This window comes from Paramormyrops kingsleyae, chromosome 9 (assembly GCF_048594095.1).
Source record: "Paramormyrops kingsleyae isolate MSU_618 chromosome 9, PKINGS_0.4, whole genome shotgun sequence".
Lineage (NCBI taxonomy): Eukaryota > Metazoa > Chordata > Actinopteri > Osteoglossiformes > Mormyridae > Paramormyrops > Paramormyrops kingsleyae.
In genome coordinates, this window is record NC_132805.1 from 8,862,678 (window position 1) to 8,875,464 (window position 12,787).

The following is a 12,787-nucleotide window of genomic DNA, read 5'->3' on the forward strand; positions in this document are numbered from 1 at the left end:
GACCGTTTCCTGCAAGACTGACATGATTTCACAGTGTTATTGACCCCAGTGCATCCACCTCTGCGTCTGTCCTGAAGGGAACCACCCTCAAAACCAGATTCCACCCTCTCTCATAAATAAGGGTCTCATTAAACAAAACCATTGTCCAAATTGTAAGATAGGGTTAAGACGATTTGGTCTAACTTTGGTTTCCTCCTGTTTGGAAAGTAGTCTTCTCTTCACAGCAACAATGTGATTTAATTGCTATAAATAGCATCTGTAGTGGATGCCGTGCTCTTTGGATAAGAACTTGCAGCCTGTAACGTTTTTTAATGTTTTTTTTTTTTCTTTGGTTGTTGTTCTGCATGATGTCCAACAGGGGGCAGCACTAGTCTGAAGGTAGGTGAAGAGGCACTAGGCATTTGATCAAGCTGCCTTCTCATGCAGATCAAAACAGCTGTCCCATTTACTCCCCCCAAAGGCTTTGGTCAGGAGAGACTGGGAGTTAACACCAACCAATAGAAGGTGAAAACAAATTGAAACTGTGCTGGAGGTGCTGGTTGATTCCATGTGCTGGTGGTCCCGTGACCCCGTCCACTGGCCCAGCTGTCTGCTGCCGTGTGTGAAGTTCTGGGGGCTATTTTCAGCGGGGTGTCAGTGGTCTGTGACAAATGGGAGCCAGTTTAGTGGAGGTGCTGAATGAATTCCTGGAGAATTGGTGTGTGTGTTGGGGGGGGGGGGGGGGATCTGTGACAAGATTTATGAGGCTCTGATGGTCTGGGGTAGCCTGCGACAGTAGGGAGATCTCACCTACCCCCCCCTGGAATTTCCGCTAACATTTTGGGGATTAAATCATAGAAGTACATAGCAGCCTTGACAAGAACTGCAGGTAATGCCTGTAATTAGAGATCGGCCGGTATTAACTGCATGTTAATAAATCTTTTGTGGTTCAATGTGTATTTACTGTTCAGGCAGTGTTTGGATTTTGGTCTAACATAAATAGACACACTGAAAAATAATAAGAATAATAATAGACTGTATAATTTGCAATCGATTCACGTTTGTTTGCGATGCATGATCTGACCACTTGGACCATTGTAAATATTTGGGGAACATTAACATGTTGTTTACGTTGCTCGTTTAAAACGAGAGCAGTGTTGGAGTGCGGTAGGTAGACACAGCGGGAGTGCTGTCTGATAGGCCGGGCGTGTGGGCGGCCGCTGTTTGATGGTGGGGAGTCTGCTGCCGGCCGCGGGTCCGACTATTGACAGGAAGTGAAAGCAGAGCCAGCTGTCTTCTCCACCGGCTGCCTAATAGCCCTGCTGAAGGACATGGTAACCCTGACAACAGGGGCGTGAGGACAGCATGGCTGTCATCTTCTGTCACCATTGGTGCTCGGTTTTCCTAATTGTCCCATGGATTCAGGACGGCGGGGTTTCAGACCGTAGTGGGCCAGCTATAGAGCTTACACCACACCTCAGCCGCTGTGCGCGGACCAGGCAGTGCACAGATCCAGTGCACTGAGCACTGCTAAGAGGCTAATTAGCCCCCAGTACGGAGCAGCTCAGACGAAAGGCACGCACAAGCATGTGATTTAATACTTTCGCAATCTAATGCTGTGGATCGCTGCATACCTTCCTTACGTAAATGCAGATTCGGGGAACTAATTCATCCAGTAGAGATGCCGGCGTCCAAATGTCACCCTGTTGATTGGCAGGATGGTTTGCCTCCTAATCCTCCCCCTGACAGTAGGGATGTTTCAAAGCGCTGACCTCGTCGGCAGTTAGGGCAGGGTTCGATTCCACAAGTGTGCAGGTCCGGTATCCACCGTTCGCCTTCCCGGTCCACGTGGAGTGTTTTTCTTTTCTAGAGTGTAAGTAAGACTCATGGACAAGTGATATTTGATAATTACAGATGAAGGGCTTGTTGTTACTGGCTGTGATCCCCTGACCCGGTTCTGGTGGTGCAAATCAACCCGGGAGATCACATTGATGGCACCTGGAAAGGCCCCCAAAGTTAAAGGGCACTTTCTGCCTCACCACAGCGTTCCGAGAATGCTCTGCGAATGTTTCAGCGGCGTACACTAATAAGGACGCACTAATAAGGACATGGCTCATTGCAGGAGAGTTACATTTTCCAGTGTTACCTTAGCACATGGTCCAAATAAGAGAATTATTGTCATTTTCCTCTTGCTTAAATTGGCTCAGTTATCTGGGTATTCCCTACACGGACTTCTGGTCCTAGTTAATGGAAAAGGGCCTTGTAATTAATGTGCTTTCTGAGATTTGTCCAGATTACCTCTCATCTGACATTATAGTTTGCTAGTATGCAGTGACACATATGGAGAAAGCTCCCCCCCCCCCCCATACCCTCCCCCATTTTCAAGACACAACCGCAGTGATGCCGAGATGCGTTGGCGTGTAGGAAGATTTGAGTGCCCCATTTCCTGTTTACTACTCAGGCTCGTGTACCCAGGCTGGTTCCTAGGGGGGCTGTCTGAATTCACAGCCAGGACTCAGTTTGGCTAATCAAGAGCAAAATGAAGCAGCAGTGGGAGGAGCCAGTGCCATTGTTTCCAGAAGGGGATACTTCCTGGTTACCTGCAGCTGTATCTCCATTGGCGGTGCAGTGATAGGCCAGGTTATCAATGGGAGGAGCCCCGTTGCCCTGGGTGACAAACATACTTATGTGACTGGCAGTGCAGAGTCCAAAGGACAACTGAAATGAATAAATGCAGGACAGGTTGCCCTCAGAAGCAGTACGAGGAACCAGCTTTGTGCTACTGCAGGACAGCCTTGTGTCGTTAGCGACCGGAGCCTGAGGTGCTGCTGAGTTCTGTCTTTAAACTCTATTCTGTTTCCCTATTCCGGGGAGACCCCCCCAGTCACTTTGGGGGCTGGTTCCCAGCTGGAAGTTTGGTATTTTGCAGACTGATGAGTGGATTCACACTGTACTGCTTAGTGTCACTCACCCAGTCAGTCATTCAAACCAGACTGAGAACCAGTATCGTAGGTCAAAACTGCAATGTTAGGAAAACATAAAGGGTGATTGAGTGACACCCCCTGGAAAATTACGTGTCCAGTGAGAGGCAGCAGGATAAGCTGGAGAATAAGGAATCGTTTGGTTAAACAGACTACGCAGAGTTAACCAGGTACTGCCCGGAATGGCCCTGTAAACGCGAATGTGGCTATGCCAAAACATGGCGTCACACAAGTCAAGTCGGGCTCCAGACAGAGCTACAAATAGGTACTGCAGATCCAGATGAGGCTTCCTGAATGCAGCTTTCATTACAGCTGTATTAAGAATATAATGGTGCATTTATAATTTCTAATAGGGATTTTCCAGTTACAGATTCACTCATCAGATAAGTAGGAGTAGGATCTAGTAGTCAAGGGAGCAGTTTAGAACAGTTGTCCTCAATGCAGGTGTCAATGTGATTTTACTTGTCAGCTAATTGTGAAAGCCTTCAATTACCTGGCAAAGACGTGTAGGTGTGGACTGTATTGGCTGGGGACTGGGTTGGAAAACCACTGCGTTTACAGCCTTGGAACCAGAGTAGCTGGTTAACCTTTTTTCTGACAGTAATAACTGGAAGTGGAGTCTGCATTGAAGAAACATTATCAGCAGATGCATCAGACGAGCTGGCCGGCCAGTAGTCTGCCCACATACCACACATCTTTTGGCCGGTGGCCAAGACTATGTTGTGAAAACCATTCATAAGGTCATCGTTTTATATAATATAATTCAGACTATGATGTGTTTCTTGATTAGTCATGGTGGGAAAGATACAAAGATAAAATGTTGCCCTGAAGGATTTGTAGCCTGACACGAAAGCATGACCACCTGTTAATTAACAGTGCAACCTATACAGTTTACACAGTGAAATTCTTGTGCCACACTTGCAAGAGACAGGACTGGTGCATGCTGGGATATGACAACCACTAATACAATAATAGATGAGACGTTACTAGAATACAACATAGGAAGTGAAACATAAATACTCAATAAATAGCTTGTGCACTGGTGAAGGATGTGCAAATACCCACAGAAGTAGACATTACTGGTAATGTGCAAAAGTGGAATTTTAACAACAGCATGCAGCAAAATGTGGTGGGTAATCAGATGCGGGTCAGTGGTTATTTAGTAACATTATAGTGTGGGCAAAGATGCTGATAAGAGGGGTGTTTTTTTTTTTTCTTTGGTTGTTGTTCTGATAAAGGTAAGATCCCGGTTATAATCTGTTTCCTTGTTATGAACTCCACCAAGCCTCGTTTCTGATGCACGGTCACAGTCTTGTCATTGCATTTGTCACATTTATTACATCCATCACATTCCGCACATGTAAATATGTGATGCCACCAACCATTCTTCTGAGCAGAGGTTGAAAGTTCAGGTCCAGAACATAAAAATCCAGACCAAGATTTTGTTTCAACCAACCAGCTGAGAATAGAGTCACATGTACAGAGTACTCAACTGGTTGGTTGAAACGAAATTTTGGTATGGATTTGTACTTTCAGAACCTGAACATTTCATCTCTGCTTCTGAGTTTGCTGGCCACCCTTCATTCCAGCCGAGCCTTGGGATCCCAGATCTACTTGGGGGAAGTGATGAAGGGATGGGGGTGGATCCTCCACGGAGCATGAGTACAGGGTGGAGAGGCCCTGCATGTGTGCTGTGCCCTTTCTGCAATCCACAGCAAGTTTGTGAACATTGAGACCCTCTACTCCAACTACCATAGTGCAACTTAAATGAAAATCTCAAGCCGCCGCTCACCCAACACCTCAGTTCCTGAGTGTACTGTCTCCTTCTCCTTCACTGAGGGCTCTCCTAGTTTGTTTGATACCAGTTTACTCCAAGGTGCCCCCTCACACCCACTACCCAAACCGGGGCCACTTCCAGCATGGGTGTTTTCTCTCATTCTTCCCTTCTTCTTCTTTGTGTGCCTCTCTTCTCCACTTCCTCAGCTGTCTACCACAGTTGTCCACATCTCTCTTGGAGTAACTAAGTGAGCATTCAGCTCTGATGTTGACCCCCTATCCACAATGCCACATTGTCCTGGATGCTCCACCATCTGTTGAGCATGACAATTCCTGAGCAAGCACTGAGTCTTCAACAGACAGGGCGGTGTCACTGGTGTTTTGCATTGGTGTGGTTTGGCATCTGTTTCACATGCTTGTTAGTGCTCCCCTGTCACTGAAAGACCTAAAATGTGTGGACCTGCAGAACTGTTTCCAAAACCCATGTGTGCCTATAAAGGAGGGAGAGGAGATGGGTCACTGGCTATCTTGGCAGCACTAGCAGAGTTTTGGGGATTGTTTAGCTTAATTGGCATCACCCTCGCCTGCCTCTAGGCTTGACAAGCCACACATATACAGCTCCAGGCTCCAGCAGATCCTTGGCTGCAAAAGGCCAACGGCCTTGGTGGCACGAGATCAAGCTGCAATAGAGAAGCCTGTACCGACTGCACACAAAACTGTGTTAATGAGTGGCAATGGCGGTGGGAGGGGGCTTGTGCGCCGGAAATGCTAAACAATAGTCGGAGTGAAACGAAATTCAGAAAGGAGCGAGCAGAAAAACTGTGGGAAGAGTCCGAGCACTCAGAGACGATCTGGCACCACATGGGAGCAGGACGTGCTCACTGCCCAGAGCTGGCATGCTTCGACGCTACATTGGCGTTGCGCAGAAAGCGATTGAGTTGCATCAAATCTTCTGGCCAGGGAAATCCTAGCAGCCCCACCATGGTTTATTTCTGGCTGAAACAGGACCTCAGTCGCAGGGTCATCAACACAAAGGGGAATTGTTCGGCTCTCACTCCCCGTTTGTGGAGAGAAGAGAGGAGTGGAAAAAGCAGGGCAGCCAGAATTATGAAAGTCTGAAACATGTGTTGCTCATTCAGAGCTAAAAAGCTGAAAGGCGTATTCTGGGAGGAGACTCGTGTCCTGGTCGGATCTTTGGAGGCTTGTTTTCTGCCTTCTCTCATAAGATCCTGCTCCGGTGATAAGCGGGGCTCTGAAATCCAAGCCCAACGCAACGATGTGAAACCTTGTAAACTTGCATGTTTTGGTGAGTGTTCCGGGCACAAAGCGGCAATAAAAACTGCCGCCTGGCTGCACAGCACATGACGTATGCAAGACAAGTCTTTAGGACTGAGGAGGTGATCTGCTCCTGCAGTGGGCAATGCCGTCCCACTAGGGCGAGCATGGCCATTTGCAAAGGCAAATAGCATGCTGATTAGAGGGTACATGGGCACAGCTGCATTACTGGAAAATTCTGGCGTACCACCGCATTTGCATATTTGTTATACGTTAGTGGTTGTGGCATTCACACTGCCATACAGGCCGAGAGTGATGGGAGTATGGCAGGAAGACCTTGGAAGGGCATACCCTAGGTTGACGTCAATGAGACGTCAACGAGACATCAAGCGCTGTTGCTGAGTGCTGGGAGTCCCTACGGTTGGCCAGATCTGGATGGATGACCTCCTTCTCTGACCGAGTCCTACAGGCCCAAAGAATGCATCTATTCAGACCTCGAATGAATGTGAAAGTCATATGCATGCATGCAGGGGGTATTCTGTTTCTTTGGACAAATGCCCAAAAGCTATAAGACAAGTGTCTGGCATCCAAAAAGATGAGCACTTCAAGGGTAACAGAAGGAAGAGAGGGTCTGTTGAAATCAGCTTCCTCCGGGGACCTTTGAAAATGAGATCACTTTTTAATGAACGTTGAGTTGAGTCAAAAAAACGGAAATGAATGGGGCAGCGGCAGCTGTGTCTGAGACGAGGTAGCCACCTGAAGCTGCCAATGGACCAAAGGTCAGCAGCTTCTCCTGGTCTGGGCCTGTCTGCCGCTTTGGCTTTGTGGGAATTTGCTCCTGGACTCCTTGCCAGAGACGAAGCTCCATGATTAATGGCTGCCTTTGTGAGAAATGGGATCATCAGGGATTGGTTCACTGAGGGCAGCTCAGGCAATCCAGTGGAGGGTTGGACAACCTGCAGCTGAAATCATCTCTAATAAGCAAAGTGTCGTGCCATTAACAAGGACAAGAAGGAATTGGGAGGCTGTCACTTTAGGCAGGTAAAACAACAACAACAACAAATTTATTTTTGTATAGCGCATTAACACAACACTACATCGTCTCAAAGCGCTTTACAGCATCCCCACCCAAAGCCCCCAGGGAATAAGCCATAGGCGACATAAAATGAGGGACTAATTGGTCTGCTCATGATAATCAGACACTGCAACGATGTGGTATTTCTCCATCTGTCTGTTAAACCAGTATAGTATGGGATAGAGTTTATAATGGGATCATCCCATTTTGAAAGCATAAAATGCCTTGATCCATGAAAATACTTAATTGGCCCATATTTTTATACACATTTTGGATTCCCCCCTCCGCTTGGAAAATTTTATCATGGGGGAACCCCTCCACAATCCATGGATATCAAAGCGTCGGGTACCCCTACTGTAGGCATGGGGGGGAAGGGTATTTCTGGCAACCTAGGACTGGATTGGTATTAAAAATCCACCCTGGATTTTGGGTTTCTTCTTGAATTTTGCTGGTGGTTTTGGCTGGGAGGCCACTATAAAATTTGCCAGCCAAAACTGGTTCATGCCAGATGCCAGTCCAGGAATGCCAGTTCATCACAGGGTACACACATGATATTTATTTAGTGTTATGTGCTTTGTGAAAATATTATGAGATCCTGTCACCCCCTTTCTGCCACCATGCAAGCTGTAGCTGAATCGGTTCTCAGGCAGAGGACTTCAGCGAGTAGCCGGCGTGTCATGAAAAGCCCGCGGGCCAAAGAACAACAGGCCATTGGGGAAGAGTCCGAGAGCTGTGGGCGGGAGGGGAGCTTGACTTATTCATGCCGCAGGAATGTTCTGGATGGTGGCTTGCTCTCTGGCTGCTTGTTAATGAAACCAGAAAGGGGAACGATGTGATTTCCGGTGATTGTTTGCAGAAGCTTAAAAACTGAACAACTTTGTCACTTCCACATATGTCCAGTGAAAATGGACATTTTTTTTCACAGTCTACGTTCGGTATATGCAGACATATCTTCAGCACATATCTGCAGCATGCATTGCCATATATGTGATGTATTGATTTAACACTAATAGTTTTGTTAATGTTGCAAGCTATGTCCCAACTGCGTTGCTGTAGCAGATGCACGTGCGCACGTGCAAACCAAATAATGAGAGACGGAATACGGGATGCAGGAGAGACTTTGGATAGGATGCAGGAGACACCATGAACATGGTGTAGGGGATGTTATGGGCAGGATACAGGAGACACTTTGGACAGAATGCATGTGACATTGTGGACAGGATGCAGGGGACATTGTGGACAGGATGCAGGGGACACTGTGGACAGAATGCAGGGGACATTGTGGACAGGATCTAGGGGACACTGTGGACAGGATCTAGGGGACACTGTGGACAGGATCTAGGGGACATTGTGGACAGGATGCAGGGGACACTGTGGACAGGATCCAGGGGACATGGTGGACAGGATGCAGGGGACACTGTGGACAGGATCTAGGGGACATTGTGGACAGGATGTAGGGGACACTGTGGACAGGATCCAGGGGACACGGTGGACAGGATGCAGGGGACACTGTGGACAGGATCTAGGGGACACTGTGGACAGGATCCAGGGGACACGGTGGACAGGATGCAGGGGACACTGTGGACAGGATCTAGGGGACATTGTGGACAGGATGTAGGGGACACTGTGGACAGGATCCAGGGGACACGGTGGACAGGATGCAGGGGACACTGTGGACAGGATCTAGGGGACACTGTGGACAGGATCCAGGGGACACGGTGGACAGGATGCAGGGGACACTGTGGACAGGATCTAGGGGACATTGTGGACAGGATGTAGGGGACACTGTGGACAGGATCCAGGGGACATGGTGGACAGGATGCAGGGGACACTGTGGACAGGATCTAGGGGACACTGTGGACAGGATCTAGGGGACATTGTGGACAGGATGCAGGGGACACTGTGGACAGGATCTAGGGGACACTGTGGACAGGATCTAGGGGACACTGTGGACAGGATGCAGGGGACACTGTGGACAGGATCTAGGGGACACTGTGGACAGGATGCAGGGGACACTGTGGACAGGATCTAGGGGACATGGTGGACAGGATCCAGGGGACACTGTGGACAGGATCTAGGGGACACTGTGGACAGGATCTAGGGGACATGGTGGACAGGATCCAGGGGACATGGTGGACAGGATCCAGGGGACATGGTGGACAGGATGCAGGGGACACTGTGGACAGGATCCAGGGGACATGGTGGACAGGATGCAGGGGACACTGTGGACAGGATCCAGGGGACACGGTGGACAGGATCCAGGGGACATGGTGGACAGGGTGCAGGGGACACTGTGGACAGGGTGCAGGGGACACTGTGGACAGGATGCAGGGGACACTGTGGACAGGATCCAGGGGACATGGTGGACAGGATGCAGGGGACACTGTGGACAGGATGCAGGGGACACTGTGGACAGGATCCAGGGGACATGGTGGACAGGATGCAGGGGACACTGTGGACAGGATCTAGGGGACACTGTGGACAGGATCTAGGGGACATTGTGGACAGGATGCAGGGGACACTGTGGACAGGATCTAGGGGACACTGTGGACAGGATCTAGGGGACACTGTGGACAGGATGCAGGGGACACTGTGGACAGGATCTAGGGGACACTGTGGACAGGATGCAGGGGACACTGTGGACAGGATCTAGGGGACATGGTGGACAGGATCCAGGGGACACTGTGGACAGGATCTAGGGGACACTGTGGACAGGATCCAGGGGACATGGTGGACAGGATCCAGGGGACATGGTGGACAGGATGCAGGGGACACTGTGGACAGGATCCAGGGGACATGGTGGACAGGATGCAGGGGACACTGTGGACAGGATCCAGGGGACACGGTGGACAGGATCCAGGGGACATGGTGGACAGGGTGCAGGGGACACTGTGGACAGGGTGCAGGGGACACTGTGGACAGGATGCAGGGGACACTGTGGACAGGATCCAGGGGACATGGTGGACAGGATGCAGGGGACACTGTGGACAGGATGCAGGGGACACTGTGGACAGGATCCAGGGGACATGGTGGACAGGATGCAGGGGACATGGTGGACAGGATGCAGGGGACACTGTGGACAGGATGCAGGGGACACTGTGGACAGGATCCAGGGGACATGGTGGACAGGATGCAGGGGACACTGTGGACAGGGTGCAGGGCAGACATTCATACATTACGAAAATTTATAAACAACAATTTGTCTAAACCAAATTTTGGACTTTGTCGAGGGTGGGGGCTTGGATATGTCTCTTCTCAAATCATTTGTTCATGGCCAAGCAGGGCATTCCTGCTCCAGGAGACTTCCCCTCTCGATGGTTTGCGTGCTTCTTCCATAGCAGGCGATGGCAGCGTTAGCATCAGACTCACAGGTAGCTCAGCTCACTTATGATATCCTCCCATGTGCCAACAGATTGTGCACCTTTGATTAATGGCGTCGCTGTTTTCCCTGCTTAATTACACAGCCATTCTGGCTATTCCAGTGCCGTGCCTGGCATCCTATGAACGGGAGCTTTATTCCAGTGAAATAAACAGTCCCAAATGCGGAGGCACTATCAGCTCTCAGGGGGCCAGAGATGACACTTTTACTGTGACAACTTACAGCATATTTTCAGCAAATTTATTGCACTTTGAAAAAAATTGCACTTATATATGACTAAAATATTGTGTTCTCAGGCAGAGATGATCAAAATACAGAACATGCTGCATCTTATGACAAATAAGTTGGATTTGGATGAGATGTGAACAGATACTTGAATATTTTTGAGTTTTTGTTGATATGGTCATTATCTACAATGACTAGTTATGGGATATCGAATGCAGGGTTCCAGTGATCAGGCACACAGGACCCGGGGGCGGGTTATTCTAGGGAACACGTACCTCCTGGTATTTAATTTTGGCTTTATTCACCCCCCCCATCAAAGAAAAAGCATTTGCATTTAATTTATTAATTACCAAACTCTGTCCCATTGCCTCGGCAGGGACACCCTGGATATGGGGACCATTTAGAGCTTAGGTGTCTAAATTGGCAAGCTAATAAGTTCTCGCTTAACATATTACAACTATTGTGTGGAGAGACAGCACAGCAGACGGTGCAGATACATGCTCTGTGAGTGTGAGTTAATCGCCCTGTTTTAGACTCCGTTTCAATTCCACGTCTCAAGTTCAAGTTTCAAGCTTTTATTGTCACATGTGTTCCGAAGAACGCAGTGAAATTCTTGTGCTGCAGTTGTAGTGTAGGGGACAGATGCGTGGGGGAACCAATCAATGAAGGACAAAACAGCAGCGGAGGGAAAGAGAAGGACCCCACGACGTCGGCCTGACAACCAGGACGTCTACGGAAACAGATTCCTCAAGAAAACCAGGTCCATCCTCAAGGACCTTAGCCATCCCAACCATAAACTGTTCTTACTCGTCCTGTTATGGAAACGGCACTGGAGCATAGAAGCGCAAACAGTTTCCACCCTCAGGCAGTGAGGCTACTCAATAGCTGATAACGCCATTAGAATGGACAATTTTATTTATTTTCAGTTGTATTTATTTATTATTATTATTGTTGTTGTTTGTGTTATAAATTTGTACTGATTCACTCTTTCTATTTACTATTTTACTTATTTATTTCTCTGATATATTTCTCTTATATATCACTTACTATAGGGAGCATTCTGGGAAATTCCTTTCATTGCCTCTGCTTGCTGTGCTGTTTTGCATTTCACAAATAAACATTGATTTGACTTGGCAAAGACAATGTATGACATGTCAAACTCCTTGCCCCCCCGCCCCCCCCCATGCCTGCTGTGAGACAGTGGTTTCCAGTAGCTGCCTGTCACCTCCCTGGGCACCCAGGAGACCGTGAGTTGCAGGTGACGCTTGTTATTCAGGGGCTCCTGGGTGCTGAGCTTCTGCCCTCACAGAGGACTGTGGAACCATAACTTCAAAAATCCCCGTAATTTCCTGATTTTTATTTCATTTTTTCCCCAGATGGAGTCTGGATGGAATGAAGTAAAAACAGCGAGCAGGTTTTTGATGAGTTGGGTCAGAAAAATGCCAAACAGCAGCAAGCGGAGACTCGTTCGGGACGCCGTTGGGCAGCTCCGCCTCCTAGGTTTCTAGTACTGACAGCCATTTTCCTTCCTGGCTACCAAACAAGGATACATTCAATGTCAGAATACCAACATGTGGCCAGTATGTACTCTTAGTTCCACAGAAGCTGGGAATTCAGCAAGCTGCAAGTGAAAAATGCACAAATAAAAATATAACTTTGGTTTGTTGGAACCAGCATGGTTATTCTTGTCCTTTGTTCTCATTCTATTTGAAATTCTGTACATGCTATCCTATTTTTATAATTCCCCTTCAGATTACTCACAGCCTTTTTGACAAAAAGCCCAGAATGTAAACCTCTCTGACTGGGATTTGAGGTCTGGAGATCTGACCAACTCCTTCTCCACCCAGACAGCCAGACGCTCAGCTTATTTTGCAAGCTCATGCTCTGTGTCTGGATGAGACCGGAACTGGAACCTTGTCTTGTCTTCCAGGTCGTCATTGATTATAGAAGACATACCCCCATAGGGGGATGGGGTCATTTCCTCTCCACAATGACAGCTGTGAGGCTCAGTCAAACTGGTATGGGACACTGGAATCCTAGTCCCCAGTGGGCTCTGCCATAAGCAGCGGATGGTCAGATGTTTATGGCATTCCTGCG

General features: G+C 48.5%; 1 long non-coding RNA gene across 1 annotated transcript; it reads left to right on the forward strand.

The window, feature by feature from the left end:
* Positions 1–520: 520 nt before the first annotated feature.
* Positions 521–12,360, forward strand: LOC111848852 (uncharacterized). The gene is made up of 2 exons (XR_002839406.2): positions 521–868; positions 12,067–12,360. It is a non-coding gene; the product is annotated as an uncharacterized lncRNA (long non-coding RNA).
* The last annotated feature ends 427 nt before the right edge of the window (positions 12,361–12,787 follow it).